At 37.5% G+C, this 13,331-nt stretch overlaps 1 long non-coding RNA gene across 3 annotated transcripts in view; it reads left to right on the forward strand.

Annotated features, from left to right (window-relative positions):
* The window catches only part of LOC111931904 (uncharacterized), a 36,729-nt gene extending 24,778 nt beyond the window's left edge, over window positions 1-11,951 (forward strand). The window contains exons 3-7 of one of the 3 annotated variants that reach the window (XR_002865810.2): window positions 1,872-1,972; window positions 4,627-4,684; window positions 4,929-5,623; window positions 9,583-9,715; window positions 9,815-11,800. This is a non-coding gene — a long non-coding RNA (uncharacterized LOC111931904). Of the gene's footprint in view, window positions 1-1,871; window positions 1,973-4,626; window positions 4,685-4,928; window positions 5,624-9,582; window positions 9,716-9,814 lie in introns of those variants that run through there. The other 2 variants (XR_002865811.2, XR_015289180.1) reach the window with 2 other exon arrangements.
* Window positions 11,952-13,331: the final 1,380 nt, after the last annotated feature.

Consider the following 13,331-nt stretch of genomic DNA (forward strand, 5'->3'; position numbering starts at 1 on the left):
AGTATACTTTTAAAATCTTATGCTCTGGGATAAAATCATGTCTTTTGCCTACATTTGGAGCACATGTTCCTCATTCCTCACTTTTAGGAGTCCCTGGGACCAAGCCTGCTTACAGTGTGGTGTTGTTTTTTCCCACAGACGATGGGCTGCTGTTGTTCCAGACATCTCTCAAATGGTCAGTGGTACCATGAGGCAAACACCTGTTTATTTGCAGTCTGTATAATCTGTGCCACGTTTGCAGATGGTGCCCTGCACAGTTCTGGGAGGTATGTGCTAAATAGCCATGGATGACTTGGAAGCAGTGCTGGAAAAAATATCAGCATTAAAACTTTCAGCAGTTCCACTCTCATCAGATTTTTAGACCTGGCTGGGCACAGCAGAGCACAGAAAGGGGAGGATTTCAAGATTGCAAATGTTCTGGGGCTGCAAACATGCCATTTTTCAGCTTTGAAAGAAGTCTCCTGTAATACAGAAATTAAGAGGTTTACCCAGCAGAAAATAAGTGTTGCCACTTTATTGTTTTTGGCAGGAGATGGTGGTTCATCATTTGAGCACATCAGGTACTTTCCTTGTGACTATCATGTAATTTAAAATGACAGTGCTTCAAATGGTGACAAAATGACAAAGCACTGATCTGTGGTGGAAGTCTAGCATGGAGAGAGAGCTGCAGCCAGGCAAAATTATTTAGAAAGGGAGTCAGAAGAGCAGTTTGCTTAGGGTTTATTTATTTACTGGACTTTCACTAGCAGAGAACCAGGAGCTGTGAACCTTGAGGTGAATTTTTCCAGTTTGTGGGGTACTGTGTCCATGGCACTTTCTGCTCCAACATTTTGAGGACTTATTTGTACAACATTGTTCATCCCTGTGAAAACAGCTGAAATCAAAGCTGGTGCATTTGCTGTGGCTGGAATAATTATGTCCATCCACATAGTAAAGAAAAAATTCATGGTTAAAACTCGCTTGCTGGTTTGAGTTGTCACAGTTGCTTTTGAGATTCTCGTGTAGAAGAGGATTTTGCATTTTGGAGATACATGTTCTGCTGAACCTCCCTAGCCTTAGAAATTCCTGGAAGTGTAGAGCAGTTGCCTTGTGACAGACACTGTGAGCTGGTTGGTGTGAATAGCTGGTGGTAGGAAAGTGTCCATCTGTCTGGGAATTCACTGCTGCCTTCACACATCCATAATCCTACACAAACTTTTTTCCTCAGTGCATCTTAGAGGATGGGAGTGAGGATAGATTTTGTGGTCACCAAAAAGAAAAAAAAAAAAAATATTATTTTGTAGAAAAATAGTGTATGTTATAAATATAGTGTAAAGTAAAATTCCATCTAACTAAAATACATTTCTTTCAGCAAGGACTGAAGTTAAATGAGCTTCTTGAGGAGTACAAACACGTACCAGACAAGTGCTGGTGAATGATATTACTATCTTAGAAACTGGAGCTATTGCTAAAATGTAACACAGCTTTTTAAACAGAAATTAATAGACAGGCATCAGGTGCCACTTAATTTTTCTTAAGTCATTTTGACTGCTGTTCCCAGGGGAGGCTGTGAATGTGGGATTGATTTACAGTGAGAATGAAGGCCTGTGATTATCCTGTTTCTCATTCTGGGGATGGGTTTCCTTTAAAAGCATTCCTGCCCTCCTTCCCACCCCGTGTCCCTGCTGGGCTGCAGGGGAAGCACGTGTGGGGAGCTGGAGGAAGGTGCTCAAACAAACCCCAAAGCTTTAACTCAGCCAAGGGAATTCAGTGCTGCCTCTGCCACTCAGTATTGAAATTACTCACACTCATGCCCAGGAGGATGTCCCTTTCTCTGCTCATTTGGGAGATGTGAATTCTCTGACTGGATGCTCTGCACTTGTGGTTTACAGGTTTGAACCATTCAGTGGCCATAACCAACTGTGGAATGCCATAAATGGAGCAATATAACGACTGGAGCTACCCAGCATCCTTCAGATTAACAGCTGGCTCTGTAAGTACCACTGTCCTGATGGGAATTCTAAAAAGCAGTGCCAGCTCCTGTGGATGGTGGGGTCCTGGCTGGCAAGTTACATCATGTTAAGGAAAGAAAGCTTTTGTGCCTAGGAATTGTTCTATGGCTGTGCTCAGTTTGAACTTCTCATGTTTTTTGTGATTTGCTTTTATTTCTAAACAAAGATGAACTGTAACCTCCCCCCCTAAAGGCCTCATACATACCCCTTTGAAACAAAGGATTAAATCCCCCAAACTATCTGTGCTGTGGGAGACTCACATTTGCCAAGCCTGCTTCAAAACTCAGGCTAGTGTCACTGGTCAGAGATGCATTTTTTGAGATTTAAAGTCTGGTTTCTTGCTTCTACCTTCCAGCCTGTGGTGCTAATCTTGTGTGGAGGGAGCTGTGCTGAACAGAATAGCTGGCCTGTAATTGGGGGAGATTGCTGCAGCCACTTATCTCTGTGGGTGTTACTCCTGTTCTCAGCATCATTGCAGTTAAAATGGTTATCATTTTCATCCATAGTGTCTTCCTAAGACAAAAATAAGCATGTGCCACTTATCTTTTCAGTGTTATTGAATCATTTTTGAATCATTTCAGTATAGAATGATTTACTTTTTTTTTCTTCTTTTTTTTTTTTTTTTTCCCCGCTGATCCATGGCCATAGCCCAGGAAAAGTTGTGCATTGTTATCACTCTCATGGGATTTAGCAGAAAGGGAGCAGGATCTAAATAAGCTTAAAAGTTTCTGATTACCATGATTGGAACATCAAAATCCTTTAACAATAATAATAATAATAATAAAAAGATCCAAATTCTTTTATAACTGTGCATTCAAATCCTACAGGTTATTCAGGTCCTACACCATCTGATTTCTGTGCCACCTCACTGTTTTCTTCTGCCTCTGAATGGCCCTGGGCAGGTGCCCCTCCTGTTGGGTCAGTCATTTCCTAACTCACAAATTGGGAAGCCATGCTGGGTGGTCAGAGCTCAAGTGAGTTTTTGGAAGAGGGCTTGTACTAACAGATTAGGACTTGAAAAGAATCTGATTTCAGTTATTATCTTTAGAAAATACTTCTAGTGGAAGCTTAGATGATCCATTAATTAGTCTGGGTGTGATCTGCATCCTGCCATCCTTCTTTTTACTTTGCTGAGCTTTAGCAACCTCATCAACAAAGTGTGGCCATTGTTTCCTTGTTTGTCTTCTTTTTCTGTCTAACAAATGCTCAGTGCCTAATGTGCATTTAGGCATGCAGGAAAAACAAAACACATGGCTCTGGCAGCATACAGTGATGCTACTAAATCAGGAAGAGAAACCTTTTGAAGGTCAAGTTATCACACATCCCAACTCCAGAAAGCATTTGTCATGCCCTGGGAATGGATCTGAAATCTGATCCATCTTGGAGAATAGTTCACCACAGAAAGAATGCATTATAGAATGTCTCTTCCTGAAATTCCCTATGGGGCTGATTTCCTGGAAAGCAGCCTTAGGTGTGGTGTGGGTAATGGCACCAGGGCTCTGGGAAGAGGATGGTGTTTGAAAAGCAGCAGCAGGGGAGGGAAGGACTGAAGCTCCTTGCAGCTTATGGAAAGCTGGATCACTCTTCAGTTACGTCCTTATAAAAGTTAGCATGTGGAACTACTTCTGAAAGTTTTAATGCTTTTTAATTTTTTAATGCTTTATGTTGGATAACTTGTAATATACAAATGATATCAGCTCTATGAAGATTTTAAAATAGGAAGGAAGAGGATGATAAAATCCTGAAGGTTGCTCCCATATTAGAGCTCCTTGTACTGCAAACTCCATATAAGTTAAAAATGAGAGCATTTGACTGTTTCATAAAGCTGAGCATATTTGATAGTGCTATATCATAAAACCCTTGTCTCTTAAGTAGCTGGGTGTGGTAGTTGTAAAAGTGTCAGATTTATTCTAGAAAGGCTGTGTGTTCATAATTTGTAATTGCTTTTGTTACTTGTGACTCAAGGCAGATGTGCACAGAAGCAATCAGCAGTTTGTCCTCTAGCCACATGATTTCATGTAACTGAGCCAAAGTCCTTTGCACACACAGAGAAAAAGCAAAGCCCTGAGATGAAAGCTCTGCCTGGGATTACCTAGGATTAAATGGGGAACACAAAAAAGGGTATTAATAATAAAACAGTTGAAGGCTAGCACAGGTCTTCTCCCCTGAACAGAGTCTAAGTCGCAGCTCATACCCTGGTGGGGGTCTGCTCTCTGCCTCTTTAGCCATTTTCTGTTCTAATGGTTTGTGCTAATGTGGGCTGGAACAAATGGAATGGATGTAGGGGGTAGGAAAACACACCCTTTGCTCTGATGTTCAGTTTAAAATTATTTTCAGACAAAAAGAAAGCTGAATATAGTTCACAATACAATTCTAGCTAAGGAAAGGAACTGGCTTGGAAGAGAAGGTGGCTGAGACTGAAAGCAAACAGCACAAGAAAAATGTAAAGTGCTGTCTTATAAATTGTGTATTTCTCCTGCTCTGTCAGTTTATTCATAATACTCTGTCTTTAAAGTAAATAAATAAACAGTCTGGATTTTTTTTTTTCATTTTTCTTTTGCCATTTGTATACTTTATTCAAACCATTTCTTTTCAACAGGTTTGTTTTTTTTTTTTTCTTTCTTTCTCTCCACAGCCAAGGCTCCTTTGCAAAAGCAATGCAGTCCTTCACACAGCAGCCTCTTTGGGCTAAGGTGGGTACAAATCCACACCTGTCATTAGGACTGCCAACATCATTGACCAGTAATGATGATAATGAGACAGTTCCTAGCAATGCATTATTAATATGATGCTGTTACCCACAGCAAGTGCTGATCTCTAAAGTTTTATTACATCAAGGCAGCCTTAAAATCTTCAAATCATTTACAGCTTTATCACACTTTCTCAGTAGCTGCTATTGCTCAGCCATCCCTCTTTTTCTTCCTCTTGCCTTCTCAGATGAGAAAAGATCTTTGATGCTTCCATTTTCTCACTCCATGAATGGATCAAAGAGCCCAAAATCCACAGGGCTTTGAAGCAGGAGGAGCACTGGAAGAGAGAGATTACAGTCAGCTAGAACAGAAATGCATTAGTCTGGAGCTTGATTGGTCTGGTTTTGTAGTTGACATTTGTGAGCATGAAAGCATTAGGGAGAAGTAACAATGCAATTTTTAGATAAAATAATAGTAGATTAAAAAAAAGTTAATTTTGTTCTAAATTCCACAGTAATATTATGTCTTGCAGTTAATTTCTAACTATCCTGAAGTGATAACCAGTTTTCTTTTGTGTAAAAGGAGCCATAGTCTAAGGAGACTCTTGAGTGGCAGCCAAGATATGAAAAATGTTATTTGAATTAGGAATTCTTATCCATGTTTATAGTACTTTCCAGAGGCTTTCTCTCATTTTTAGGCCTTTTTCACAAAAGCATATGCAATAAAAATGTTACTGCTGCCAGCTTGTATGCCTGAAAGGTCAATTCTTCTTTTTGTTCTAACTTTATCAGTTTCTTTAATAAAAGATATTAACTCTCTTCACAAACCTGTCTCACGGAGAGAAGAAAAATATCCCCATCTCCAAAGAAAATATCACTTCTATTTAATGATTAAAACAGATCAGTGTGAGAGAAGACATAAGGCAGCTACCAGAAAATTCTGGTGAGTAGCAAGCTATAAAAGCTTCGGTTTTCTGGTCATTCTGAAAGTTTTTGGTGCTGTTTTCCTAATAAAATTGAGCACAATACAGCAAGAAGTCTTTCAAGGCCATGGTTGGTACATCAGGAAGAGAATTCTTCCTTCCTGACAATATGGACTGTGCCTCTCTAAATTCCAGAAGGTGCTAGAGCAGCTCAGTGCCAATTCCATCCCTCCAGCCTGACCCATGGAACATCCCAACACCAAACTCCCATCTTTGGCTGCTGGAAAGGACTGAGGCTGCATTTATCAGAGGAAGCGATGGGAGGGCACTGCCTGAGGCCTCAAATGTGAACACACCTCAAAATCAAAGGAGATTTATTACCAATAAGATCATTATAATACTAGTAATTAATCATGACTAATAACAAGCAAAAGCCATTACATTTCCACAAGATATAACTGTGATATTAAACTAGTATTTTTTCTAAGAAAGGTGTAAGAAGTTAATGCTAATTAAAGTAACAAACAAAACAAAATAGTAACAAACAAAGCCCATTGAAATTCCATAAACTAAAACAGCAATTAATAGTTAATTAACTATTAACTAATACTAATTAGTATTAGTTAATACTAATAGTTAATTAGTATTAACTAATACTAACAAATTCAATTCTATACTAAATCTAACAGCAATTAATAATTATTAACTAATACTAATTTGTATTAGTTAATACTAGTTAATAATTATAGTTAATTAGTAATAACTAATACTAACAAATTCAATTCTATACTAAATCTAACAGCAATTAATAGTTAATTAACTATTAACTAATAGTAATTAGTATTAGTTAATATTAGTTAATACTAATAGTTAATTAGTATTAACTAATACTAACAAATTCAATTCAATTCTATACTAAATAGAACAACAATTAATAGTTAATTATTAACTAATACTAATTAGTATTAGTTAATACTAATAGTTAATTAGTATTAACTAATACTAACAAATCAATTCAATACTAAATAGAACAGCAATTAATAGTTAATTATTAACTAATACTAATTAGTATTAGTTAATACTAGTTAATAATTATAGTTAATTAGTATTAACTAATACTAACAAATTCAATTCTATACTAAATCTAACAGCAATTAATAGTTAATTAACTATTAACTAATAGTAATTAGTATTAGTTAATATTAGTTAATACTAATAGTTAGTATTAACTAATACTAACAAATTCAATTCTATACTAAATAGAACAACAATTAATAGTTAATTATTAACTAATACTAATTAGTATTAGTTACTACTAATAGTTAATTAGTATTAACTAATATTAACAAATTCAATTCTATACTAAATAGAACAGCAATTAATAGTTAATTATTAACTAATACTAATTAATATTAGTTAATACTAGTTAATAATTATAGTTAATTAGTATTAACTAATACTAACAAATTCAATTCAATTCTATACTAAATCAAACAGCAATTAATAGTTAATTAACTATTAACTAATACTAATTAGTATTAGTTAATACTAGTTAATACTAATGGTTATTTAGTATTAACTAATAGTAACAAATTCAATTCAATTCTATACTAATACTAACAAATTCAATTACATTTCTATAAAATGTAACAACTGATAGTACAGTAGTAATTAATACTATATAGCAGTAACAAACAAAAATTATTACATTTCTATTAAATGTAACAGTAATTAATTGCAAGAAACAGAAACCATTAAATTTCTATAAAATCTGATGGTAATTAATAGTAATGCCCATTAGATTTCTATAAATATAATTTTACAATACTTAATCATTACATTTATATAAACTATAATAATAAGAGCAATGCTAATAAGATGTTAGCCTAGTGCAGGTAACCACACCTGTGGTGTTAATACCAAGCAAGAACACAAACCCCAGTTCCAATTTGGAGCATTTTTGTTCCAGGTTCAGCATTTAAATTCCTCTCCCCCTCTCTGGGTGTGAATATGAGACAAGTTATCCCAGGGAATATCCAAGCCTGTGCAGGGCTCATCAGCTCTGCATGGTCACTGCTTTGATTATTCAAAGGTGTTTGTGGAAAATAAGTCTAAGAGTTCAGCTTTGAGGGATGATCACTCTTTCTGCACCATTTAAGCCCATCATCTCATTTCTAAGTGGTACTGATTACAACAATTCATGGGCAACCACAGTCATTTTCAGAATGGAAGGGTGAGAGAAATGTGACCCTGTCATAAAACAAAGCCATGGGCTAAAGGCTTGGGGAGGGGGGCTGTTTCTATGTGTGATTCAGTGCATCTCATTGCTATAATGCCTTCACATTTAAACAGCTTAATTTTTAAATCACCAGATAATTGTGTAATTGTGGTATTTCTGTTCCCTGTGATGAACCTGCCTAATGGTTCTGTGAAAATAAAATTGCCTGAAAGCATCCCCAGCTCTGTTCCTTGGTGTCACTGTGGGGCTGGAGCTGGGCCCTGGAGCAGGTAAATGATGTTTGACTTGGCAAATAAAGACATTTACACCTACTGGGGCCAGTTGACTTCTCATTCCAGGGAGGACGTTGCTCATGACATCCCCGATGTGGTTCCATAGGCCAGTCAGCTGCTCCTGATTTCTCCTTGTAGCAGCTCTTTTTGCAGAGAGCTCTTTTTCCACTGCTGTCAAAGGAAGCTCAATCCATTACAAAGAGACTTGTTGGACTCTCCTGAAAAAAATATACCCAAAGCATTTTGACTAAGCAGGCAAATCTCAGCGTTCTTTTATGTCTTCCCATTTCACTAAAACAAAAACCACTTGCTAAATACATATAATTTCAGTCAAATTGGTATAAATGCCTGTCAAAGACAGAGATAGCACCAAGGATGATAAGGAAAAAACAGCTAAACGTTCCCAATTAAATACATCAGTCTATTTGAGAGAAACACCTGGATCTGTACAAATAGGCTGTTTGTGCTTTGCCTCTTCATATAGAATCTCCAGAGCTGAATAAAACATGAGTAATTACAGGCAACTTCAGGTAATCTTTAATTCTTTCACTTCACCCAAATGGGACTTGGCACACAATTTTCAAATGCAGCCACAGTGAAACTGCACTGCCCCAAGCTAGGACTCATGGCTACACTTTTATGACTTTTTTTTTTTTTTTTTAACTTAAAGACATTTCTCTTTCAGCAGTCAGAAGCCTTTTACCAAAACCAAGTTCAATTTATTAAACAAAGTTATTTCTGTACCGGTATTTCAACCCAAATATTTATTGCCTTACCTTGCAATTTTCTTCACTGGTGTAATTGAAAGATATTCTTGTAGTTCCTTGACTTTAATTTTGTTAATCTAAACAAGCCTAGCAAAGCTAACATGTCTTTAACAGAGATACTGTCCTTCCTGTAATCAGCCAAAAACTTCCAAATGGCGAACTGCAGAAGTTCTTGTCCCCTGGGACATGAATTTATGCAGTATATCTTGTGATGGTAGGATTCACAGTACATTTCCTTGCATAATTAAGTTAATCTTATTTCTGTTGTTGTACCTGTTGAAAGGCATTTAGTTCCTTTTAGTACAGAGACAGCCCTGACTTCTGTTTTAGCATCAGTTAAAAATTTAAAACAGGGAGGATTTTCCCACACATTAATGAATATTTTAATCAGTATTGAACTCCAGATGTCCTTTTTATGTCCCCTACCCTAATTTACTTCTGCCTCTAAGTGCTATATGAAACCCAAAAGGGGGACAAAACCTGAGTAGAAAGACTTCAAATGAACATTTTAGAGCTTTAGCTTGAGAGGAAACCTTTGTACTTTTGTTATGCACACATGGAGAAGAGCTATTAAAATACATGGTTCTCTGAGCCACTGAACTGCTTCACTTCACTGCTTCACTTTCCCACCCCGTTGAGAGATTTAAATTGTGAGTTCTTTGGGCCATGGGTTGTTACCTTTTTGCTTTCACACTTTTTAGGCCCAAGAAGCCAATGACCTTGAGTGGACACCAAAACCACACCTTACACAAATTATCCCTTCAGTGTTTCCAGAGTCTGTCTTTGGCAGCACACAAATTTATTCACCCACACTGAATACGTCTCCAGCTCAAGGTAAATTGTCTCAACTTCTTGCATGATGCTTTACCTCATTTATGGCTATTTCAGCTTCTAACCTAATCTGTGTCTACTGCACCTTCTGTTTCTTACCAGTTTTAAGGACAGATCAGGAACTTCAAAAGCCAAGAATGCTGTCCAGCTGACAATATGCAGACTCTAAGGCAAAGGCTCCAAAAAAATTGGTGCCTTTATGTTCCTACCTGTTACATTAAACACCAGCACACCTGTAAGTTTTACTAAGCTAGAAATAGACTGGAAGACAAAGGAAAACAGTCTCTAAAAGCTTAAGAAATATAATTTTACATGTTGAGTGCTTCTTGTGTTTTTAAGATTTTTAAAAACTGAACCAAAGTGTCGAAGATTTAAATACCAACTTGAGCTGTCAAAAATCACTACAGATGTAGATAAAATTATTTTTCATGTAACAGAATCTAATTCCTCTCTCTCTCGCTGGGTTTTGGATACAAAACTGGCTGAAAACTCCCCTTCAGTTATATGAAAACATCACTGTCAAAAGCACAGACAATTCAAGCATTTTTCTACTACATTTGTGGTGAAAAGATTTTTTTAAAGCATATAGTGGCAAAAAAATAGCACAGCATATGAGAAAAACAACGGTTTAAGATTACTTCCTTTGCCAAATATCAAGTAAAAGCATTAGAAAGAGATACTGCACTATTTCATGAAGTTAGAAGAAGATAAAGACTTGCAATTTAATATCATTATGTAGACACACTCCTATAACATTGTCATCACCTGCTACTTGAGACAATGAAACCAAGCCAAAAACTTCACCTTAAAATAAGTAGCATTTTATCCTGGAAACAAACTGAATACATATGGCAACCCAGTGCACTGTTCAAATTCATCCAGTCAATTCCTATTTAAAACTCATGGATATTCTCAAATTTAGGAGAAAAAAACTTATTAAATAATCCCCCTATAGATGGCACAGCATTTAATAACATGCTGTTAAATGTATGGGGTTTTTCCTTCTCCTGTTATGGCTTAACAAGTCTGAAGGATTCTCTTGCAGATTTCTCTTTTAAAGTCCACAGGCTAAAGAACTTCCATCACTTGGACTTTCCAGTGTGAAGTTGTTAATACTGTCATAACTCTTATTGTCATTGTACCTTAAATCCTAAATGAGGTAACCACTTCAATATCTAGAGAACAGTGTCCATTCAGGATATGGAACAGAAGGAATAAAGGGAAGATCTTTACCTCTAGATTTTTCACAACTTGAATGACATCTACCATTCAGAATATTTGAAACACTGCAAAATCTCACTGTTCAACAGGAAAAAAATAAGAGGGAGAGAGACAAAGCAGGATTTGAGCTAAATTCTTGGATGCTTTTGAAGGACAAATAAGGCAAAAGTCTGCAAGTACAATGCAGATGTAAGAGGCATGAAGACACTTGGGGCTTTTGTAGCATATTGGAGACTTTCATTTTGTGATAGAAATGTTCACATTACAAGGCTTTCAACATAACCTAAACCCTTTCCTACAATTCAATTTCTTCCTTTATTCAGACCACAGAAACTTTTCCCAGTGGAAAAGGACAGGCAGCTGGAGGGAAAGGAACCTCACTTAAACACTACTGAATGAAACACAGATGTAGAAGGACAGCAGAAGTTCATTTTTGTGGTAATTATGTTTCTGACAGTCCTTAATGTGTTTTCCTACATCAAGAGGAGCCACTAACACTGTCTAGAATAGTTCAGTGCCATCCTTAGTTTTAGAGGGGACTGTATCTTTGAGATCCAAGTTACTCTTATCCCTGTTTCCAATTTTGAATTAATGGAAAAATGGGCCTGCTGAGGAGTTTTCCCATTCTTAAGTATTTTACTCCTTAGTGCTTCCACTAGCAATATGTACTTCAAAGAGATGAGAATATAGGAGATCCTGTAAAGTATTTTAAGACTAAGACTATTGTGACAATTACTTATTGATGCATAGGAAATAAAAAATATTAGAGACAGAAGGCACTGTAAGGAGACACACTATCTGGAGTGAGGGTGCAGTCTGACTGGAAATTTCATCTAAATGTTGTTGGAATTAAAGGCAGTTGTCTGACCTTTATGGTGCTTATGGCTTCTTATAATTGCTATTGTAAGGGGGAAAAAAAAAAAAAAAAAAAAAAAAAGGAGAAAAGCTGAAATATAAAAATTTCCCAGTGAAAGACCAGAGACTAACACAGCACTTATTAAACTCAGTTTAAACACCACCAGCCTAGTGATACCTGTTCACTTTCAGCCAGGTTGCATGATCACTCCCAGTGATGCCTATTCACTCTCAGGCACCACTGCTGCTTGCAGCAATTTCTGCATCCAGTTTCCTTGGTGGTTTTTTAAATCATCTTACAATTTTACACGAAATTTCAGGTGGATAATTGAAAGGAAAAAACCCAACACCTTTCTACCAAAGTTTTCAGTCTGTCCCCAAGATGTTAAATACACACAGGCAGCCATTCCAAATATTATGAAATTAAGTAACCTCCTCTATTCTACACAATTAAGCCAAATTGCTACAATTGTGTCATTAAATGCCACACACAGAGGATGAAGAATCAGAGCAGCCCCGTAGATTTTTCTCCAGTTCTGTCAGCAGCACTTCTGCCTGCAACAAGGAATACATATATCCATATGCTTCCTGTCAACCTGTGTGACAAATGCAGCACAGTCTTCGTGCTCCCAGCTAACAGAGGCAGTAAATGATATATAAAGCCCCTCTTTGTTCCCATCCATGGATAGAAGGCATTGCACAGACAAAGACAAATGGGATGGCTGCCTGCTGGTCGGGGAGAGGCAGCCACAGCAGCTGCGAGCTGATACAGAAAAAACCACGGCTTTATTTTATGTTTATGGGTTTGAACCCAAGCTAAATGTGTTTGTGAATGACTGGGGTGCCATTGTGGCTTGGCTCCCAGCTTGTGCTGCGAGCCAGGCCTGCTCGCTCCGGGTGCCACAAGATCCCGATGCAGCGGGATCCTCCCCTCCTTGGCACAGCTGATTCTGCTGCTCAGGGGGAGCAAGGACACCCCAGCTGTTTGCTGTCACAAACAACAAATTCCCAGAAGGACTGGGGGACCTGAGAGGAACCCATTTCAAGAGGATTCTGCTATGTTTGTAGTGATCTGCCTGTGGTGTAGGACTTCCACTACCACTATGTCAAAATTTGTCTTCCAAGTAGCAACGACCAAAAAAACTGACTGGTTTGTGCAGGGCTCTGCTTCCTGAATTGCAGTGAAGGTAAACAAAAGGTTACACCAGACTAAAGTTTCACTTTTGCTCCTCATTACTTGGTCTGTCCTCTTCTAGCTCCCACATTCTGGCAGAGGAAAGGTGCAGGCTCCTATAGAAATACATGGTGACCTTAGTAAAACATTTTATACAAAGCAGCATATTAGAGGAAATTAATATCATTGGGCTCATCTCCAGACAAAAGGTGGAGCTGATGTCCCTTGATTCTTGTAACTGATGAAGATTAAAGGGAAATTATGACCCACTAGATGGGGTGAGACCTGTCTCACAGCCGTGGCCATGAAGTCCTGCTGGTGATACCTGATGTGTTTGGCTGACCTGAGAGCCCGGTTTGGGTCCAAAGT

The sequence above is a fragment of the Cyanistes caeruleus genome, chromosome 7 (assembly GCF_971803275.1).
Source record: "Cyanistes caeruleus chromosome 7, bCyaCae1.hap1.1, whole genome shotgun sequence".
Lineage (NCBI taxonomy): Eukaryota > Metazoa > Chordata > Aves > Passeriformes > Paridae > Cyanistes > Cyanistes caeruleus.